Source organism: Macaca mulatta, chromosome 6, assembly GCF_049350105.2.
Source record: "Macaca mulatta isolate MMU2019108-1 chromosome 6, T2T-MMU8v2.0, whole genome shotgun sequence".
In the NCBI taxonomy this organism is placed as follows: domain Eukaryota; kingdom Metazoa; phylum Chordata; class Mammalia; order Primates; family Cercopithecidae; genus Macaca; species Macaca mulatta.
The window spans coordinates 151,618,387-151,642,215 of NC_133411.1; the positions used below are offsets into that span (position 1 = coordinate 151,618,387).

At 40.6% G+C, this 23,829-nt stretch overlaps 1 protein-coding gene across 8 annotated transcripts in view; it reads left to right on the plus strand.

Annotated features, from left to right (window-relative positions):
• ARHGAP26 (Rho GTPase activating protein 26) overlaps window positions 1–23,829 on the plus strand; it is an 840,200-nt gene that overhangs the window by 355,987 nt on the left and 460,384 nt on the right. The window lies entirely within an intron of this gene.

Sequence of the window (23,829 nt, forward strand, 5' to 3'; positions counted from 1 at the left end):
ACCTTACGGCTTCATTGTGCTCTGGACACGTCTAACTGCCAGTATCTGCATCTCTGTGCATGAGGGATTTTCTGGGAACCATTGAAGGCCCCTCTGCCTTGGCCTGTAGGCTGCCAGGGAATTAACACCCTAGAAGTAGCTGATGGCTGATGGGAATTGGTGGATAAGTATCCCAGCTCCCCATGCCTCTTGTGGGATACTACTCCCCAGAGTGTCCCTGTGGGGTTAGACTCTCGTCACTTACTATAGTAGCTGGCTGAATAATACATCCTTTTTTGGCTGTCTTCCTTTCTTCTATCACCTCCCAACCCTTAAGCAGTGTCCCTACACTTCCCAAATGAAGGGCTTGCACTTGAATCATTGTTTCCAGGTCTGCTGCTGGGAGAGTCCAAACCAAGTCCGAGGCTGCTTGCAAATCAGGGGTCAGTGGTCACTTTTATACTTACCAGCTAAGGTTTGCATGATGTGTACTTTGGACAACTGTGCATTGACTATGCCAATTTATCAAATGATAAGTGGGAACAGGTGCAACCACACTTTGACAAATATTTCATCCAGGTGACATTTTCCCCACAAAAGAAATGATTTGAAAATATTTTCCAGAAAAAAATTTTAAAACAAAATATAAATAGTTTCCAATAGTAATAGCTCTTTCCAACACACACAAGTAAATATGAGCTATTTTTTATTTGGATAATGTTTTGTTTGGATAATGTCCTCCAGTGAAAGAAAGTCAATATGCTGCAAGCCTGGTAGATATTAGGCTGAAAGCTTGGTTATAAATGCAAATAAAGCTGGGTGCAGTGGCTCATGCCTATAATCCCAACACTTTAGGAGGCCAAGGTAGGCAGATCACCTGAGCCCAGGTGTTCAAGACCAGCTTGGACAACGTGGCAAAACCCCATCTCTACAAAATAATAATAATAATAATTTTTAAAAATTAGCTGAGCATGGTGGCACATGCTTGTAGTCCCAGACACTTAGGAAGCTGAGGTGGGAGGATTCCTTGAGTCCAGGAGTTCGAGGCTACAGTGAGCTATGATTGCACCACTACACTCCAGCCTGGGTCACAGAGTGAGACTCTGTCTTTAAAAAAAAAAGAAGAAAAGAAAGAGAGGAGAATGGGTCCTGGATAGGCAGCTAACAACTCTGTCACAGAATAAGGGTCAAGGAAAATTCTTTTGAGGAAGTGACATCTAAGCTAAGACTTAAAAATAAAGAAGAGTTACCTACGCTAACAGTGGGAGACGCATTCTAGGAAGAGGGAAGAGCAATATACGAAGGAGGGAAAGGAGGGGAGGGGAAGAAAGTGCAGCTTCCCAGTTGTGCATCCCATAATAAGCAGCATGAGATGATTCTGGCCCCTTCCTGGCTTTCCATAGAGAGGCACAAGGACTGCTGTCAAATAATAAAAGAATGCTGAGCAGGAATATTAAGTGACTGTTCTCAGAAAGAGAAGATTTTGTATCACCGTTTCTCCATGACTCATCCCTTCCCACATATCTTCAATTTTGAGCATTTAGTCCTTTTTCCACTGGAAGTATGAAATGGTGGTCCCTCTTCCTGCCAAACTCCTCATCAGCTTTGTTTTGGACATTGGCAAGAAGAAATCCTGTTTCCTGTCTTTTGTTTCCTGGCTGTAGCCTCTGGTTCCACCCCCTTCTTGGTCTCACAGTGTCTATTTCCGCCTCAGGCCCCAGAGTTTCTAACAAACCCATAGATCAGTTTTCTCTTCCACAGTTACTAGTTACACAGAATTATCAAAGAGGAAAATAACTTTTCTTCATCCCAGGGGTTTTTTTCCTCCTTGGATCACTTCGTTTTGTTTTTTACTTAGGTTAAGTTCCCAGGCTCTCCTCTGCAAATGCAGGAAGAAATTAGCAGGTGTTGGGGCCTGATTCTTCCCGGGAACATACTGGAGCTGTCCTGGTGTCAGACCAGAAATGATGTAATCAAGTCACTGGCAACAGAATGAAGACAAGGAAAACTCCAGGGTTTATATCTTGGGTGTGGAGCTTGAGATATAATACTATGGCCAGGAGGGGGAGTAAAGTGGGCCTCCTTGCAAAGAACAGCTTTTGAGTTTGCATAATTTTTCCCGTTTCTAGGCTGGTTGACCTTAAGCAAGTTACTTGACCACTTTAAGGTTTGGTTTTTTGATCTGTAAAAAAGGAAATGACAGTACCTACTGATGATGTATCTATCCACTTGACTGGGCTAAGGCATGCCCAACAGCTGGCAGAACATTATTTCTGGGTGTGTCTGTGAGGATATTTCTGGAAGAGGTCAGCATTTACATCAGTAGACTGAGGAAAGAAGATTCACCCTCATCGATGTGGGTAGGCATCGTCCAATCTGAATAGAATGACAGGGCAGAGGAAAGGTGAATTTGCTCTCTGCTGAAACTGGGACATCCATCTTCTCCTGCTCTTGGACATTAATGCTCTTGGTTCTCAGGCTTTTGGTCTCTGAGACTGACACCAGCAAGCCTCTTCACCCTCCAGCTTCTCTGGCCTTGGGCCTCAGATTCTGAGTTACACTATGAGCTCCTGCTCCTGTTTCTCAGGCCTTTAAACTCAGACTGAATTATAGCACCAGCTTTCCTGGTTCTCCAGCTTGCAGACATCATACTGTAGAACTTCTCATCCTCCGTAATTGCGTGAGCCAATTCTATAATAAATCTCCTCATATATCTCTCTATATATCCTATTGGGTCTGTTTCTCTGGAGAACTCTAATAATATATTACCTAATCAAATTGTTGTGAGGATTAAATAAAATGGTATGTGTCATAGTGCCAAATAGCAGGCCCTCAACAAATGGCCATTATCTTTATTACTAGTGGGATTTAGATCATGTGTTTCTTACTAAAATAATAAATAATATTTATTGTTCATTTCAGCTATGAAAAGAAAATATTTGGAAGATCACTGATTCCTTCATGGAAAGGCTGGCTTGGGAATAGATGACATGTCAAAGATTGGCATCAACCTTGAACGCTTCTTCTAGGCTTGAGATACAGATTAAAAAAAAAAAAAACACCTCCCTAGAGTGAGGGCTACTTGGGATTCATGCTATGTCCCAAGGAGTTCTCAGTTTGAGGTCAGCCCCAGCTCTACAACTCACCAGGAGAGTGTGTGAGGATGAGGGAGAGAGAGCCTGCTCTGGTTCTCTTCAGGGTGACAATGACACCTGTTGACAGATGAGAATTCCAGCCAGGAATACAGATTTAGGAATCATGCTTCTCACTCTCATGATGACATAGAAAAGATGCCTCTGAATGTTTCTGCCAGTGTGTTAAAGCTATTCTGATATTGACTGTAGTTCAGAGCTTTGTCTCTATTCCACTAAACCACTAACTTCTGGAAATTAATTGTAGACCAAGATGAGAGGACTCTGTGTGTGGCTCCATGAGTATGTCTGTTATACATGTCAACTGCATTTATATCTATTCTATATCTGTTAGGAAAGGCTATGCTATGCTGCAAGAAACAGCCCTAAAACCTCAGTGGCTTACAATGACATAAAGTTATTTTGCTCACACTGCATGTCCAGATCAATACCAGCTGTCCCTGGCAAAGAGAAGGGGGACACAGAAAATTGTATTCTAATTCTTATAAGCTACTCCATATTCCGATAGCTTAAACAGATCCTTAGCCACACCTAACATTAGGAAAGAGTTCTCTCGTCAGTGTTAGAATTTTTCTAATTCAGATAGATCTACCTATAGTCAGTGGGATCTAACTGATGTCTTGAACCTTTGAAATTATCTAGCTTGAAACTGTGGCATACTGACCAGTGATCTAGTGAAAACAAGACAGGATAAGGATTTTAAAATGCCTGCTAAGAATCTCTTTTAAGAAAGGAGTGATGTTTCATCTGTTTGCTATGTTCAAAATCAAACCTATTTCATGCTTTATATTTAAGTCTTAAAATGTTTTCAAGGCAGAGATCAGGACAGATGTTTCATTTGTACGTCTGTATCACTTCATTGCCTGGTTCAGATTAATTTTGCTTACAATTTGGAAGTTGATAAAGTAATCCACTTAGTTGAAGGATGACTTCAGGTCACACCTGCCAGTTAAAACACCAGGAACACACTGGACTTTTCAACTGTTTTGAATGAAATGTGCAAGTGAAGCCAGCAGAAATATCACTGTAAGTCACTATTTACTGACTGCCTTGCATGTGCCTGGCACTGGTTTAAGCACATTAAACACATTATCATTTACCATCTTCCCAGCAAGAGACAAGGCTGCTAAGGCTTTGAGAGCTACCATGTTCTGCTCAAGGTCACATAGCTGATACATGTCAAAGTCAAAGTCTAATCTCAGGTTTATCTGAATCCAAAGGTCAAATTCTGAACTAAATAGCAGTGAATGAATGAGACTGACTCCACTGAAGGAACCTCACAGATTTGGACGGAGATTTTGACTATATATGTGCTTATTTGACTGTTTTCCATTTGAGGAACTGAGACACGAAAAGAGTTCACCCAAGGATATGTTGTGAGTCTTATGTCAACCAAAAATTATCTCTGATTATTATCTCTGAAAATGATAAAATAACATTATGTTCCCAGTCCTTGATGGAGACCTTGATACCTGGATTTGAGCTCTCTGAAAGCTTACTGGCCCTGGAAAAAGTATGACTGGTGCTTGAGCCTTTTAGCTTATATTTCCCAATCAGATTTTTTGAAACTTCTGATCCTCATAAACTCAAGCCAAAGCATGACTATGCATAGAAGGTGCAACAGCTCCTCAGGAAGGGAAATCGCTGCCCAGGATTCCACGTTTGAAATCATCCAATGCTATTTAAAGGCTTGGCCAAACTTCAAAGTTGGTTGAATTCACTAGGGGTAACCTGGAATTTCTATTTCCCAAAAAGGGATTTCTTGACACTTTCTCCTAAACTTGTGATGGTCCCTTATTCTGAGGACCCTACAGGATATTCATTGATTCTATAAGCATTTCTTGAGAACTTCCTCTGTGCTAGGCATGTACTGGTAATATTGTGGTGGACAAAACATAGTGTTTGCTCTCAAAGAGCTTATAGTCTAGTCAGGAATATAGAATGTGACATGGGCAATGAGTCCAGTTGTCATTTTTCTTTTTTTGAGATGCAATGCCACATTTAATATTCTTTCCAGTGATGCCTTGGACTAAGCAGGTACTTTCAATTTCAGGCAATGGGTCACAGTATAAGGAAGACTTGGGGACAGATAGGGACACACAGGTAATAAGTGATTGGTCATGTTGCACATTAGCCCTATTACTTAACCTCACTGAGCTTCAAGCTTCCCCTCTGTAGAATGAGGATAATAATACTGGCTTTGAAGGGCGCTGTAAGGATTAAATGAGGTCATATGTGTTAAACATCTATCATCGTGCCTGCTTCACAGGAAGTGCCCATAACTGTCAACAGCCAATAAAGATGAGAAATAGTGAGGATTCCAGCAACAATAAGAAAGGGTAAAAACTGTAACAGTCAGATGGGTGTAGAAATAAAATAGAGGCTGATGAGAGAAAAGGGTTCAATCACTAAAGCTATTTTCTCTGCAATAGTCACCCCTTAAAATGTGTATTTGGATGCAATTTCCAGCCTTTAAAAAATTCATAAAGAGTCAACTTTTTATTAAATTTGTATGTAAAGGGCAGATATAGCTGAATGCGAGCTGGTTTAAACTGAGCCCAAACTTTTTTCCTTTTTCTTTTTTTTCTTGTCCTTTCCTTCCCTGGGTCCAGAACAATAAGCTTTGTTTAGAGGAAGAGTATTTACCCAAGGCCTGTTTCTACTTAAGATATTTCAGCAGGACAGTGAATAACCTCTTATCCTATTGAGAAATTTTCACTGTCTGGAATTACTGGAACAAAGATGTCATTATTAAAACAAACTTTTGACCTTCTATAGAATGGTCACTTTAGCTACAAGAGAATCATTCACAATGGCTTTATAAGAATGGAAGCTATGACATCATTATTATATACAACACTCTATCAAAGATTTTGATTGTGAGAATCAGTTAGAATTCTTTGGTGGTAAGCAACAGAACTAACTCTGGCTCACTTAAGCAAAAGAAACAATTTATTACAAGGTTATCAGGGTTGCTTACAGATCTGAGGGAAAGGCTGCAAAACCAGGTTTCTGAAAGCACAGGAACCAGGGCAACAGCTTAGGAAGCAGAAACTAACAGATTTTTGGGGTCACCCACACCAGATGAATCAACTTCATTTATTTTGTCTCTGCTTCAGCTCTCTCAGTATTTAATTTCCTGGGAGAGAAAATCTGGTTGGCCAAACTGGGTCTTGGGCCCAGGGGGCAGCCAGGGGGCAGCAGAGCACCTTGACTGACAGTCCTACAAAGCCTTCCTACGGTGGGAGAGGGGCAGGTAGTTCCTCAAGGAAACTGAGGCACGGCCACCCGAAGTGGGATTAGATCATGGGAAGGTATCAGTACTTTCATACTACAGCAAGCTTCTAGGGCAGAGATGTCATGGAGGAATCATCACTTTACTTAAAGGGACAACTGAGGAACTGAATTAAAGTGGTTTGCCCAGGAGCCACAGGTAGTGGCAGAAAGGAAATGTTCTGACCCCCACCAGCCAAATGGGAATTTTCCTTATTCCGTCCAGTCTGCTAAAGCAGTGTTTCAGAGGCTTGGCAGTGCATCAGAATTACCTGTGGAGCTTGTTAAAAATAGAGAAGCTAGGTTTGGCATAGGGCTGCGGCATCTGTATTTTTAATAAGCCTCTCGTCTGATTCTGCTTACAACCAACTTGGAGGCCCACTACGTCATCAAATTTCCATAGGATCTGATATAGGAAAAGAACATTGCAGAAGTAAAACTGGGATAAGATATGATACAGTTTGAATATTTGTCCCCTCCAAATCTCATGTTGAAATGTGATCCCCCAATGTTGGAGGTAGGGCCTAGTGGGAAGTGTTTGGGTCACGGAGGCAAATCCCTCATGAATGGCTTGGTGCCCTCCTCGCCGTAATGAGTGAGTTCTCACTCCATAAGTTCATGTGAGAGCTGGTTGTTTAAAAAGCCTGGCACCTCTCCTCCATCTCGCCTGCTTCCTCTCTCACCATATGACTCATCTTCTCTCCTTTCACCTTCCTCCATGAGTAAAATCTTCCTAAAGTCCTGACCAGAAACAAATGCTGATGCCATGCTTTTTGTACAGCCTGCAGAACCATGAGCCAAATAAACTTTTCTTTATAAAGAAAGTTTATAAAGTCTTGGGTATTCCTTTATAGCAATGCAAAATGGATGAATGCAATAATTTTAGGGGAAAGGTTTGGGTTTGTTGATAACATTTTTTGAGGTCCAATTTGTGTTAGCTGATTTCATGGTTTGGGGTTTGAGGGAATGTGAGGACAGGGAGAGGTCTTTCCCTGTTTGTGACAAGCCTGCACCAAGTGGATCATGCAGGTTAGGCTGTTTCCTAGAAAGCATCTGCCGTTGAGCATATTGAGCCTTGAGCATATTAAGCATTGAGCAAGGAGCAAGGCTGGGACCCCTCTAGGGTGGTCCTGACTATCTACAGTATTAAAGGGGGAGGATCAGATTATATGGGTAGGGTACTCAAGTACCAAGATCTGGAATACAAAAAAGGGTTGGGAAATAGGCCTGAGCTGGCACAAACAGGAAAAGGATCTGTTACCTTTGTCTTGTTTCATCACAGCTGATAAAGACAGGCTAATGCTAAGTCTCTTAACCAACCTGGAGGATGGAGAAGAAGGGAGAGTGCTATTCTTCTAGGAAGCTACATTCCTCCACTCTTTACCTGGGTATTCCTATCCACCCTTCAGGTCCTTGCCTAAATATTACCTCCGCAGAGAGGCCTTTCTAACACCCTCTTCCCCCAACTCAATCTAAACTAGGGCCCTTCCTGTTCTCTCTGTGGTCATCTGGTCTTTCCCAGAGCCAGATTCACGGACATACAACCTGTAGAGTCATTCTGTACTTAGAAGGACTCTATGCTTGGTTTAATGCTCTGCTGTCACCATCCTGAAATTCTTAATGCTTTTTGAACCAGGGGTCCTCCATTTTCATTTTTCACTGGGTTCTGCAGATTATATAGCTGGTCCTGTTCTTTCCCTTTCTTGAACTTAGCACCTTTAATTGCTATTAAATTAGGTGTTAATAGTCCTAACATCTAGCTCCATACCTCCCACTGTCATACAGGCTTGATAAACATTGCTTAACCTTTTGAAATTATGGTTATTTGACTACTTTTGAGTTACAAAAAGCATATTCATATGATTAAATGTAAACTATTCTGGATGAATGAATAGATGAATTAATGAATGATGGCGGAAAGAAAGATACTTTGGACAAGTGCATTGTTGACCCAATATCCACTCACCTACTTCCTTTCTAATAGAACCTAAATTATAATCAGGTGTCCATCCCTTCCCCAGTGACTCAGGGGAGGTGACCCAATTCCCAATTCCAAGGTAGATCTTGATTAGCCTACATTTTCTCTTTCTTAAAAATAGTCTTCTCTCTCTGGACATTGTCAGGTTTGAATGTGACTCCCAGGACTACTAAAGTCATCTTGCTATCGGTCTAACAATTAAAACAACCGCGAAAAGTAGCGCCAAGGACATTATATAAAAGCAGTAGCAATATGCATAAATAAAAGCAGTATTCTAGATGGCCCTTGCTGTACTCTGAGTTTCTTATTATGTGAGATAATAGGATTTCTGTGTTGTTTCTTCTGGTTTTCTATTGCTATAAAACAGTTACCACAACATGGAGTGGCTTAAAACAGCATCCATATTATTAAATTTCACAATTTTGTAGGGCAGGAAGCCAGGAAGGACTTATTTAGGTAATTCTTCTATTCCATGTATCATTGACTGAGGTTCCTTAGTGGTATTCAGTTGGCTGATGGGCTGGTCTTTAGAGTTCACATATTTGGCACCTTGGCAGTGCTGGCTGGAAGTGTAGGCTCAGCTAGGACCTTTAACACACACACATGACCTCTTCAACATGGCCATCTCAAGGTACTCAGACTTCCTCCCCAGGGTGAGGGGCTTCCAGAGAGAGCATTCCAAGAGACAGGAAGTACAAGCCTCCAGTCTCTTAAGGCCAGAGCCTGGACTGGCACAGCATCACTTCTGTCATATTCTATGGGTCAAAGCAGTCACAAAGTCCATTGAGATTCAAGGGGAGAGGACATCGTTTACCTCTTGATGGGAAAATTATCACTTTATGGCTATTTTAATCCTTCACACTATTTAAGTCAACTGGACACTGATTTTCTGTTATTTATAGGCAAAAGAATTCAAGAATTCCTGAGGAATTCAAGGAACTTAGGGTTCTCTCAAGCTTGGGAAGATATTTCTTCCTGTTCCCCTAACACAGGAGTCTGTACACTTTTTCTGCAAAGGGCTAGATAGTAAATATTTCAGGCTTTACAGGCCACATGGTCTCTTTTGCAACCACTCAACTCTGCCAATGAGGCATGAAAACCAGCCATGGAAAATAAACAAATGAATGAGTATGGTTATATTCCAATAAAAATATTCTTTATGGTCACTGAAATTTGAATTTCACATAATTTTCACACGTCACAAATTGTTTTGTTTTTCATCCATTTAGAAGTGTAAAAATCATTCTTAGCTGTGGGCTGTCCAAAAAAAGAAAAAAAGAAAAAGAAAAGGAAAAAAAAAGCGCAGGCCAGGTCCCTCTGTTATTTCTTGAGCTATATTTTACCAATTCCTACTCTAACATATCAAGCCAGCTTCAGGCTCAGGACCTTTGCATGTGCTGCCTCCCGGAATGTTCTTCTGGGCGGGTCTCCATGTGGTTTGTATATTCTCTTCATTGGGTTTTATCTCAAATATTACCTCTTCAGAATAGTCTTCTCTGATCACTGTATCTAAAATAGTACCCGTACTCAGAAACACATTATCTCCTTGTATTTTCTTTTCTTTTCCTTTTTTCCTTTTTTTTTTTTTTTTTTTTTTTGAGACAGAGTCTCACCCTGTTGTCCAGGCTGGAGTGCAGAGGCATGATCACAGTTCACCACAACCTCCGCCTCCCGGGTTCAAGTGATTCTCCTGCCTCAGCCTCCTGATTAGCTGGAATTACAGGCACCCACCACTATGCCTGGTTAATTTTTGTATTTTTAGTAGAGATGGGTTTTCACCATGTTGGCCAGGCTGGTCTTGAACTCCTCACCTCAGGTCATCCACCCACCTCAGCCTCCCAAAGTGCTGGGATTACAGGCGTGAGCCACTGTGCCCGGCCTCTCCTTGTATTTTCTTGATAGCATATCTAACTGTCAGAAATTTTGCTCATTTATTTATTTACATATTTGCTGCTTTTTCTCCACCCTCACTAGATTCTAATCTAAATGAAGCAGGGATCATGTCTGTCTTATTTACTTCTGTGAACCCATTATCTAGCACAGTGCCTAGCATGTAATAGATGATCAAGTAAATATTGGTTGAATCAATAATGGTTACAATTCAATTCAGGGCTTGAGAAGAACATAAAAGTCTACTCCATTTATACTGATTGAATGAGAGAAAGATAATGAAAGCAGAGGAAGGAGATCAAGTCATCACCTTTACTCAGAGAAGCTTCTGTCCCTCTGTTATTTCTGTGTGTTTCAGGGAAAGCTGAAGGAAAAATTCTTCTCCTCTTATATAATTTTGAAGATAGCTATTTTTCTCTCTTGGCAGATATGAATGACTTATCATGCCTGTCCAGAGGCAGGGAAAGGAGAAACAATCTTATTTGAGAAGGGAGGATATCACTGCGGTGGTTGTGAAATCGTGTTTGGAAGCTAGATTGCTCTAGACCACTAAGGTATGATTTCACAGAAATTCCCAAGATCCCTGCAGGGGAAATAACAAAGGTCCTGGGTGGCATGGCAACAATAGAGATGACAGAATTGGGAATAACATCAGGCTAAACCTGTCCTGGGAGGCAGGGAGGAAAAGCAGCAGCAAGTACAACATTCGGGACCGAGAGCTTGAGCTTGAACAGAATGTACTGGTGCTGCTGGGTGGCAGCCAGGCCCAACAATTTAGCACTGGGCTTTCTAAGCCTGGGGACAGAAGTGGCTTCCAGCCAGTCCTGCCTCTACTTACTAAAACAAACAGATTGGCAAAGGAGAAAGAGCCTGTTCTAGGTGAATATAATAAACAGGAAGTGTCCATGGGAAGCAGTGAGGTCCACAGTTTAGGCTGTGAGTTCAGTGAATTGAGCTTAGGAACCGAGCACTGACACAGATCACAAAGTAGTGGAGAGTGGGCCTGATACAGAAAGTAACAAGGGGCTGACCTGAAAATGTTGAGCACAGTGTGGAAGGCACAATAGGCTAGCTGGGAAGAAGCATGAACTTGGACACTTGAGTCCCTGTTGGTAGATGAGGCAGAGAAAACAGAGATCAAATGATGTCTATCACCTGGACTTACTGGTTGCAAGTAGTGGAAAAGCTATATATATAAAAAAAAAATGGACCAAACCTTAAAAAGAGTATTTATAGTATGGCTCACATATTTGAGGAGTATGGCAATATGCTAGCTTTAGAGATGGTCAGAGACAGGATCTCAAAGAATGTCTTCAGTACTTGGTCTCTTTTTCTTCATCTCTCAGTTCATCTTTCCTCTGTGTTCGCTTCATTCTGAGTCTTTCCCCATGATGCCCAGTGGTCCACATCAGCTCCAGGTGTATATCCATGCAGCTTCAAGTTCAACTAAGAGTACTTTTGGCCTGGTTGTTCTAACAAGTCCAAGAATTCTATCTCATTTCTTCTGAGTGGGTCCTAAGCTCATTCCTGAGCCAGTCGCTGGGCCCACGGGTTTGCAGTGTTTCGTTGGTCATCTCTGGGCTGCATGCCCTCGCCTGAAGCCCAGTGGACTCAGCTTTACCAAACTCACTTGGACTAGGAATCAGAGAGAAGTGGTTCTTCAAGAAAAACTTGGTACTGTTTATATCAGAATTGGGTATGGTAAGCAAAAACAAATCAAATTAAAACAAATGAAAAATAGATGTTTGCAGCCAGTAATCATCACACTCACATAGAATTGACCAGAAGCCACAATCTCTCTCATCAGTACATGAATGTAATTCTAAATGTTATAACCCAATCTTAGACATTCAGTTGTTTTTACACTGACAAAGCTGCATGCTCTGGTTTAAATTAGCTTTAGGGAGTTAACACCAAGAATAGAAAATAATCATCATAAATGAGGAAAAAAAAGTATCCAAAATTATTTTAAACAAAAATGCATAACAGCATAAACTTGGAATTAAAATTGGTAACTAGAAATGCAGCTATTGCTCAAATAACCCTTGAATTAGAAGATTAAAAAGCTCTAGAAAAAAGAAATGTTTATATTTTCCATCTAGAGACCTACTTAACTCTTATTTATTTATGTATTTATGACAGAGTCTTGCTCTGTTGCCCAGGCTGGAGTGCAGTGGCATGATCTTGGCTCACTGCAACCTCGGCCTCCTGGGTTCAAGCGATTCTCCTGCCTCAGCCTCCTGAGCAGCTGGGACTACAGGTGTGTGCCACCACGCCTGGCTAATTTTTGTATTTTTAGTAGAGATGGGGTTTCACCATATTGGCTAGGCTAGTCTCCAACTCCTGACCTCGTGATTCACCCGCCTCAGCCTCCCAAAGTGCTGGGATTACAGGCATGAGCCACCGCACCTGGCCTCTTTTTTTATTTTTTATTTTTATTTTGAGATAGGGTCTCACTGTGTCACCCAGGCTGGAGAGAAGTAATGTAATCATGGCTCATGCAGCCTTGACCTCCCTGGGCTCAGGTGATCCTCCCACCTCAGTCTCCTGAGTAGCTGGTACTACAGGCACATTCCACCATGCCTGGCTAATTTTTGTATTTTTTTTGTAGAGACAGGGCTTCACCATGTTGCCCAGGCTGGTCTCAAACTCCTGGGTTTAAGTAATCTGCTTGCCCTGGCCCTCCAAAGTGCTGGGATTACAGGTATGAGCTACCGCACCTGGCCTTAACTTTCAATTTAGGATTAATTCATGAAGAAATGTTAACATGGGAGAAGGCTCAGAATTTTACAAGCCCTTATGATACCTGACGAAGTGTGGTGGTGTCCTTGGCTCCTATGCCTATCTCACTTTATCCCCATGACACCACCTTTCTGACCACTTCCTTTCTGCCTCCCTTACCCACCCCTGAAGCATTGTGTTTCTGGAGTTTCATCTTTGGTTTCCAGCTCTTCTCTTTTTATATACTCTTGCAGAGTAACTCTTCCTTTACTCTTTTCAACAGGCACCCACTGAGAGCCTCCTTTGTCCCAGGTACTGGGCCAACCATCCTCATAGGTTAACTCCTGAATGTCTGTGTGCCAATGATACCCAACTCTCTGAAGTCTAGATTCTCCCTCCAAATTCACACTTGGAAATTCATGTAGAGTTCCTTTATAGGTAGTTCTTGAATGTTCTTGAATGGATAAATAGAATGCTTCTCCCTAGTGATTCAAGTTTAACATACCTAAAAATGAAATCCTCTTCCTTCCTGATTCTATCTGTACTTGTATTAATACTTGGTAATACCCTCCAGGTTCAAAACTTCAGGATTGTCCTTGCCTCCTCCCTCTAGTCTCCCTAACATCAAATCCCACTGATTTTTGACTCAGTATTTCTAAGTCTGTCCTCTTATCCCCCATCTTCACTCCTCCTTCCCTAATTCAGACCTGTGTCACCTTTTATTTAAACGCTGGTCTCATTCCCTCCAAGCATATCCATGTATCAATCACATTCCCCTGCTTCAGTGGCTCTCCATTGCCTATTACACTCTTTAATATGCTAAATAAAGTTCCCTGTATCCTGCCCTCTGCTCCACTTCCAGCTTTACCTCTAGAGTGACCTGCCTCGAATGTCTGTAGTTTTCTGCACACCTTACACAGATTCATACCACTGTGGCTTTGTGCATGCTCTACCCTCTGTCTGGAATATACTTCACTCCAAGCTTTAGTTGAGGTGCAGTTCCTCTAGGAGGCCTTGTTGGCACTCTTCAGGCTGAGCTGAGTGCCCTTGCATTGGCTCCCATAGCACACTGGGCATCCTCTCTCATTGCACTCTGAAGTTCAGGTCCTCTGGCTGTCACTCAGACTCCCTTGTGAGTTCCTTGAAGGTGTGGGCATGTCTCATTCATCCTTGGTTCCCCAGTGCCTAGTCCAGCACCTGAAGCATAGTAAGATTTCAGTAAATGTCTGGGGAGTGAAAGAATAGTTATCATTGTAGATCTATGTTTCTTCTTAAGTGCTTATGATTCTTCTCATAATTATAGGTCTGTCTCTCCTCTTGGTCTTCATAGCTCTCTTCATGTGACAAAGAAACTCCCTAAAATACTAAAAGCTAAAGGAGATTGTTATCTAAGCTTGAGATGGAAGGTGGCCAGCAGAAACTTGGAGGTAATCTAATTTGCATTTTCTGGGCCACAGGATTAATTCTAGAGGCCAAAACCAAATACTACAGAACCTAAAATACATGCTAGTTTGACACAATGGATCAGAAGAATGAATAACAAAAAAATAAGATCCTATTTCTCTAGTTTAAACCATTTATTATAGTCAGTTTTTCTAAGCCTTATCTGGAATTGTCAAACTAATATTTTCTAAATTAATTTTAAATCCATATGGAATGTCAACTAGTCTTTGTACTGCATTTTGAGTATGAAATGAACAAGCACAGTATTCACCCTGCAGAAGGCATTCAGCAAATGGTTATTGACTTTACATTTTCCTATTGGAATACACAGAATATTTCACCAAAACAAAATTATTCATTAATTCATTCAATAAATTTTTTGAGTACTTGTTATGTGTGAGGCACTGTTCTAGGCCCAGGGGATATAGCACTGAACAAAGGACTTTTCTGTCTAAAAGAGCACACTCCCACTCTCTTACCCTGCTGTCATGGGGTTTTCATTCTATTGCGAAGAAAATAACCATAAATCACGCAAAAAGTATACATCACCAACAACCATGATAAGGATTGTGGTGAAAAATAAAACAGGGTAATGGGGTGTGTGTGTGTGTGTGTGTGTGTGCTATTTTGGATGGGGAAGGTAGGGGAAGCCTATCTGAAAAGATGATATTGCAATAGAGACTTGAAGGAAGAAAAAGAATGTCATGTTAATATCTATGAAAAAAGAATTATAGGCAGAGAAAACAGCAAGTGTGAAGGCTTGAGGGAAGAGAATAGGTATGCCTTATTTGAAGAGTATCAAGAAGGCCAGGTAGCTGGGGCAGAGTGGGCAGAAGGAGAAGGGCAGGACACGAGCTGAGAAGAGTATCTGTGGGTCAGATCATGGTTTTGTTTTTACTCTGGTAAGATGGAAACCACTGGAGGGTTGTGATCAGAGGAGTGATATGCTATCTTCTATGTTCACTCTAAAGGATCACAGCCAGTTGCCTGGACTTGACCACAGGGAGTGGCGGGGGCAGAAATCTAAAGATCAGTTGCAATTATCCAGGTAAAAGATGGAGGCTGTCGCAATAATCCAGGTAAAGAATGTTTGGTGGCTTGAACCAGGGTGGTAGCAGAATAGGTGGAAAAGTAGTCAGGCAATAGGTGTCTGTCGGAGACTCAGTCAAAAAGATTTGCTGATGACTGGGTATGAATTGTGAGGGGGGAAAAGGGTGGCTCTAAGATTTTGTCTTGAACAACTACAAGGATGGATTTAGTGGGGTTTGGGGAGAAAAATCCAGATTTCAGAGGTGAGAGGGAGAGATGTTAATTCTGGTCTCTCTTTAAATTTGAGATGCCTATTCAGATATACAAGTAGAGTGTTGAGCAGTCAATTGTGTACACCTGTTTGAGTTCGGGAGCGAGGTCAAAGCTGGGCTAGATGTTGGAAGTTATTAGTGTGCTGACGGTGTTCAAAGCTATGGAGTATTGAAAGTTGGGGTCACCTAGGAGGTGTGTTTGGATAGAGATTTGAGAACTGGCCTGGAGTATTCTAACATTTAGAGATTGGGAAAATGAGGAAGAATCAGAAAAGGAAACTGAGCAAGAGGGATCAGTGAGATAGAAGGAGACCCAAGAGAAAGTGAGTGGGTGGAGACCCAGAGGCCAAGTGAAGAAAGATTGTTATGCCTGAAGTAAGAAACAACCCACCAAGTTCCCATTTACCCCAGGTCTCAGTGGATGGTGTACTTCCACATCTATGTGTCTGTAAAGATGTTTTTTCTTTATTCTTTTTGGCCTGGGGTTACCCAACTGCCATATATTCCCTTTGTTCCTTCCCCTAGAAACTCTGAGTCCATGTGGTCCAAGACTTCAGTACTGGGCCTGTGTGGTTATGAGTTCATATTTCTCTTTTCCTCTTATGACCGCTATAAGATCAGTTCACCTTTTGTTTACAGTTCTAAGGACAATTTGAAGCACTGAGCATATACCAGCATTGTCCATTCATAAAATCACTCATTTATTCATTTGCTGTGTAGTTGCTGGGAATTTGCAACGTGCAGGCACTGTTCTAGAAGCTGATGATATAGCCATGAAGCAGATAGACCCAACATGAGCTTTGCCAACAGGGAACTTATATTTTAGTGAAGTAAGAGGGAATTACTTTCAATTGGGAGGGCAGGGAAGTATCTCTGAAGGGCTAGATTCTGCTGTCTCCAAAGTAACCAGCTCATCTGTTCCTTTTTTAGAATCCTGAATTAAGCCTGTGTTCCCAGTTCCTAGAAACCCTCAAGGTTATTGGTTTCCTCCTCGCTTAATAGAACAATGGAAGAAATCTGCCTCCAATTCTATCTTCACATGAGCAACTATTTATAATTTATAATATTACTCTGAAAATCAGTTCTTTTCAAGTTTTATCTAACACCCACCAGAAGAAACAAAAGATTGTGAAAATGGAATTTGTCAAAGTTCCTTTCCCAACAATATGATGTTATTTAATTTTGCTAACATTTTTTTTGAATACTTACTATATTGCAGACACTGGTCTAAGTAAAGCATTTTATGTGCATCCTATCCTCTCATCATCACACAGCCCCATGAGGTAGATACTATTATTATTAACCACATTTCACACTCAAAAAAACTGAGGCTTAGAGAGACTAAGTAAATTGTCCAAGGTCACACAGCCATGAAGTGGCAGAGCTGTTGTTAAAACCTATGTCTGTGATGTTTAAGATTTTGCTCTTAGCATTACTTTGAAAGTAACAATATGAGGGCATTTAATGTATTTTTTTGGCCCAATATGATCTGCAGAAACTATGTATTTTAAGTACTACATTTATTTTATTTACTAAATTATTGTCAGATAAGAAACCGAAATAAAAGATTACAGGGTCTAGGATTCCTCCACAATGAACGAGCTTTGGGGTATTTCAGTGACAAATCAGCTTTAATGCAATCAAATTTCATCCTGCAATGAAAGTGTGTTAGTTTGTGGTTTCCAGTTTAAAAACAGCACTATATTGTCTTCCAGAAATATATAAATAGAAATTCAAGAAGTATTTCAATGAATACAGATAAAATTAGTTTTGTAAGAACATCAAATATGTGGGTTTCATTTCTTAGCTCAGTTTAGAAACTATAATTTCAATTTTTTTTAGCAGCTGTGGTAAATTTTGAGATTTGAAAAGTTCATGTAATATAAATCCTCATTTATTAAGCATTTAAATTGTATGCCTAATAATTTACTGCGTACATTACTTCACTTGTTCTTAACTATAACTCTGTAAAATATTATTGTCCTTGATTTACAGATGAAGATATTGAGACTCAATTAAGTAACTTGCTTGAAATTCAAAAACATTAACTGTAGAAGGCAGTAGTTGAACCCAGGGTTCAAAGCCCCATGATCTTTTTATTACATGACTTTATTTCCTATTCAGTCTTCAGAAGATGTTTATCTTATTAGATTATTCTCATTCTCTAAATAAGTGACCTTGGGGAACTATCTTTTTTCCCTGGTATTTTCCCCTGCCTTTAAAACAATGTGATCAAACTGGAAGTTTTTCATGATCTCTCTTAGCCCTAAAGCTCCTTGGTTCTGTAATTCCATGAATAGCCCATTTCAAAGATAATTCTACAGTAATCAGTGGGACTCCTGTTTTTCTCTTTTTTTTTTTTTTGAAACAGAAAAGTGAAACTTTTAAATTAGTTTAGTAAGTACATCTACTAGTTTTTTTTCTTTTATAGTCATGGTTATATTATTTGGTACTTCTTAGTTGCAACATGTTTCCTCACCGTCATTTATAATACCTCTCATCAACAATAACCTGAAGAAATAGATTTGAATTGCTTTCCCTAATTTATAGCTGGAAAACCAGGCTATGCTGGTACCTTAAATTGGCTTTCCTGAGGTCACGGGCACTCAGTACCAAGAAGAATTGGTACCTACGCGTTTGAAATTTCTGGATTTCTGGTCTTTCTCTGTACTTGCTCACTCCTTTCTTTCATTTGGCCCAGTGATGGGCAAACTACAGCCTACAGGCCAATTCCAGCCTACCATCTGTTTTCGTATGGTCCATGAACTAAGAATGATTATCACATTTTAAAATGGTGAGGAAAAAAAGACTATTCTGTGACATAAGAATTATATGAAATCCAAATTTCAGCGTCTATAAATTTTGCTGGAATATAGCTACCACACTGATTCCTTTATGCACTGTTTTTGGCTGGTTTTCTGCCTCAATAGCAGAGTTGAGTAGGTGCAATCAAGACTGTATGGCCTACAAAGCCTAAAAGTTTGTTATAGAAAAAGTTTGCTGACCAACTATACTGATTGCTTACTATTGCTAGGCACTCTGCAAGTCACAGGGAACACGGCAAACTAGACACAGGACTGCCTTGGGCTTAAGAAGCGGTTTCTAAACTTTGGAATAAAAAATAAACAACAAACAAAGTTGGAGGGACATAGAACTTCCAAATATTAATTTTGCCAGTGGGGTTTGTTTGTTTTTTTTGTTTGAGATGGAGTCTTGCTCCATCACCCAGGCTGGAGTGCAATGGCACGATCTTGGCTCACTGCAACCTCTGCTTCCCGGGTTTAAGCAATATTCCGGTCTCAGCTTCCAGAGTAGCTGGGATTACAGGCACCTGTGACCACGCACTAATTTTTTTTTTGTATTTTTAGTAGACACGGGTCTGGTCTCGAACTCCTGACCTCAGGTGATCTGCCCACCTCAGTTTCCCAAAGTGCTGGGATTACAGGCGTGAGCCACCTGCCTGGCCCCAATGGGTATTTTTTTAAAACACAGCTACTATTTTCACTCATCATTTTATTTATAAAAGGAGTATGTTAATACAAAAAAGTATGTTAATGCCGAATTTGTAGGAAGAATATAATCTCAAAAAGCACTCTTTAAAATGGAATATGTTAAACTTCATGAAAAACTTTACATGGTCATTGCTTTTCTCATTTCATTATGGATCAAAGAAAACATTATAGACCGGCCTGTATCATCAGACCAGCTTTGGGAAGCACAGGAGTAGTTGAGTAGTTCACATTATTACTTTTCAGGCAAAACAATCTTTAAAAATGTTTAGTTTTTATAGTGATAGAATGCTTTAGTTTGAGAATGTAACAGCTAGTAGCTTTTTTTTGAGACTGAATCTCACTCTGTCGCCCAGGCTGGAGCGCAGTGGCACGATCTTGGCTCACTGTAAGCTCTGCCTTCCAGGTTCACGCCATTCTCCTGCCTCAGCCTCCCAAGTAGCTGGGACTACAGGTGCCCACCACCATGCCCAGCTAATTTTTTTGTATGTTTAGTAGAGACGGTGTTTCACCGTGTTAGGCAGGATGGTCTCGATCTGCTGACCTCGTGATCCGCCCGCCTCGGCCTCCCAAAGTGCTGGGATTACAGGCGTGAGCCACTGCGCCCAGTCCACAGCTACTAGCTTTTTAAAGTCAAAAACAGAAATACAGTGATGGGAAATTCAAGGAAAGAAATACGAAGGAAAACGGGGAAGTAAAGAAATCTGCCAATATTCACTCTCCCTCAACAGACATTGCATCCCATTTGCCCTGTGTTTAGATGGAGGATAATCCGTTTTAGCATTGATTTTTCATCCTGGCTTCTCCATAGAAGAAAAGAAGATCAGAATACTTTATCTATTGAAATATTGCCCTCTTCACTGGCACTAAGCCACCTTCAACAAACATATGCACTCACTAAAAACCATAGCATCATCTCAAAACCAGAGCCATCTAAAGAAATGTGAATTCCCATGGATGAAAAGCTCATCCATCAATAAGGATTTGAAGTTGGGAAGTGACAGTTCCCACTTGCTTTAGAAAGTTTGCTAATGCTTCATGACAGACTACCTATTTTGCAATAACTAAAATGACAAAAGACTAGAAATTATTGCTTTATCTTGTATGTCCTTATTCCTGTAGTCTATGTTAGTGTTTATTTCCTGAACGCATTTTTTTTTTTTTTTTTGGAGACAGAGTCTCATTCTGTCACCCAGACTGGAGTGCAGTGGCGTGATTCCAGCTCACTGCAACCTCCGCCTCCCAGGTTCAAGCGATTCTCCTGCCTCAGCCTCCTGAGTAGCTGGGATTACAGGCACGCACCACCACACCCAGCTAATTTTATATTTTTAATAGAGCCGGGATTTCACTATGTTAGCCAGGCTGATCTTGAACTCCTGACCTCAAGTGATCCGCCTGCCGCAGCCTCCCAAAGTGCTGGGATTACAGGTGTGAGCTACCACGCCCTCCTGAATGTATTTTATAGAACACTATGCATGGGATGTAATGTTTGGGGGAAAAACAGGATTCTGTGCTCAAAGAAATACGAGAAATACTTGGTTAAGCAAAATCTCACAGGATTACTTAACACAGGATTTCTCAGGATCTATAATATGCTATTGTCGATTTAAAGCATATACTCATATGTAAGATTTGGAGGCAAGAAAGACAGCAAGGTACATAGGAATGTTTTAGTTTAGGTTATTGAAGTGAACTAATTTATTTGGTCATTTTAGCACGAACAATTATAGAAGAATAGGCCAATTATTTTTATTGACCCAGATAATTCTGGGTCTCAGTTGAAATTGTCTTTGATAGTTTTCTGGTTTTATATTAGCTTTTGAACAGTTTATTTTTATCAATACATTGTCCTTTTTCTTAAATACTTTTCCTCATTTAATACATATTCCTACCCTGTAAATGCAGATATCATCTTTAAATGTTTAAGAAATCATCCTTAAAACTATGGTTTTCTAAAACCTAAGGACCATGGATTAATGCGGCTCCTCAAAATCCAAGAGGAGGTGAAGCAATAGGTTTTATAATTAATGTATTATATCAACTAGAGTAGTGTTTGGCTTTGAGTAACAGGAAACCCCATTAATGTAGCTTAAAGAAATAGGTTGCTTTTTCCTTCTCTATGTGATGAGTAGTCAGGAGGTAGGTACTCTGGAGATGGGTGTTGTGGCTCGTGGGTGTCACCAAGGTACCTGGCTCCCTCTATTTTCCCATCCAGCCATCCTTAGCATGTGGTATTCATCCTCATGACTGTAAGATGGCTGCTGCTGCTCCGTGCATTGCATCCACATTCAAGGCAAAAAGAATAGGGAAGGGAAGTAAGCAGAAGGTGTGTGTCAGCAGTTGTCTCTTTATTAAAAAACAACAACAACACACAAACCTTTCCAAAGCCCCAGCCAATAGACTTCCAAGTGTATCTCAGTGGTCAGAAAAGTGGCACATAGCCACCACCAGCTGTGTGAAAACCTAAGAAATTAAATTCTTTTTTTTTTTTTTTTTTTTTTGAGACGGAGTCTCGCTCTGTCGCTCAGGCTGGAGTGCAGTGGCCGGATCTCAGCTCACTGCAAGCTCTGCCTCCCGGGTTTACGCCATTCTCCTGCCTCAGCCTCCCGAGTAGCTGGGACTACAGGCGCGCGCCACCTCGCCCGGCTAGTTTTTTGTATTTTTTTTAGTAGAGACGGTGTTTCACCGTGTTAGCCAGGATGGTCTCGATCTCCTGACCTCGTGATCCGCCCATCTCGGCCTCCCAAAGTGCTGGCATTACAGGCTTGAGCCACTGCGCCCGGCCTGAAATTAAATTCTTTAGTTGGGCACATTGGGGTTCTGCTAGAAACGTAACCTAAGTCTGGAGCTAGACTACCTTTTGAGAATCTCAGCTCTGCCACTGGTTAGTTACAGGTGATTCATTTCACTTTCCTCCCCTATAAAGAGAGATAAGATAACAATAGGGTTGCTAAGTATTAATTGAGTTAATACTTTCAAAGTGATTAGAACTGCATCCGGTATATAGTAAATGTTATATAAGCACTTTCAATAAATGAGTAAGGAAAAGAGTAAATATTAGGTAGAAAAGTGGCAAGCATGAAATAAATCATGAAAAGTGAAAATAAAAGTGTTGCTAACATGTAAAACTTGTGTAGAACAAACGTTAGGAATTTCACTAATTTCTTGAGCCAAAGAAAGTTAAATAGGTGCTGCTACCTCCCTTAAGGAACTATGAGCCAGTGACTTTCTGAGGATAGATTTTTCTTTTTTCTTTAAGGAAATTGAGGATTTTATGTCTGTTTCAATCAATTGCTTCTACAGAAATTGTAGGGCCTGTGATTTAAAGCTAAAGCAGATTAGAGGCTTGTATAATTATTGACATATTTGGGACATACCAGCAAAAAAACCTGGAAAATCACATACAGCTCATAATGAGATCGCTCCTCCGTCATTCATATGTGATCTCATCCAATATTTAGGTGTTTGACTATTATTATTTAACAATGTTTTTAGACATATAAAATGTATTTCTATAGACATTTTATATGGATGTAGTTATTTAAGCCAGATAGATTTGAATTCTAAGCCGAGCTCTATCAGTAACTACATTAAGCATCTTACTTCTCTAAGCTTTAGTTTCCTTATCTGTAAAATGGGGATGGTAGCAGCATCTAATTCTCAGGATTGTAGTAAACATTAAATAAGGAAATGTAATAGAGTGCTTAGCACAGATCCTGTTACACAACAAAAGTTTAATAAATATCAGCACCACTGCCATCATTATTTTATTATTATTATTTTTGAGACAGAGTCTCACTTTGTCACCCAGGCTGGAGTGCAGTGGTGCGATCTTGGCTCACTGCAACCTCCGCCTCCCAGGTTCAAGCGATTCTCCTGCCTCAGCCTCCCGAGTAGCTGGGATTACAGGTGCGTGTCACCAAGCCTGGCTAATTTTTTGTGTTTTTAGTAGAGACCGGTTTTCACCGTGTTAGCCAGGATAGTTTCGATCTCCTGACCTCGTGATCCACCTGCCTTGGCATCCCAAAGTGCTGGGATTGTAAGCATGGGATAGGCCACGCCCGGCCCATCATCATTATTTTTTAAAATCAACCTTTAATGAGGTATAATTTACACACAATAAAATGCACCCATGAGTTTTGACAAATGCAATGCCTGTGTAACCACCACCATAACTGAGATATAGAATATTTACATCAACCCTAAATTGTTATTTTAAAATAGGAAAACTGGTATTTCATCTAGTAATAATAAAAAGGAGAAGTCACTGTGCAGCACAAAATATGGTATCAACCATAAAAAAGCATGAGTAAGTGCTAACTAGAATTATGGGACCATGGGAAATGCGGCAGGAGGCGCATTCACTGTGAGGGAGTTGGGGACAGGTCAAATGTACTATACATTATTGCTTCTGCCTCTGCAGCAGCGATCTCTGTTTTTCCTGTTAAATGCACTGTGCTTGTCCTTTGGTGGAACAACTTCTCCCCAATACGCTATGTTTTTGGAGTGGGGCTGTTTCATCCTTGACTCCAGTCTTGTCATTTCTATTGGAATTCTTAGAAAACTCTCTTCCTGCTGATATT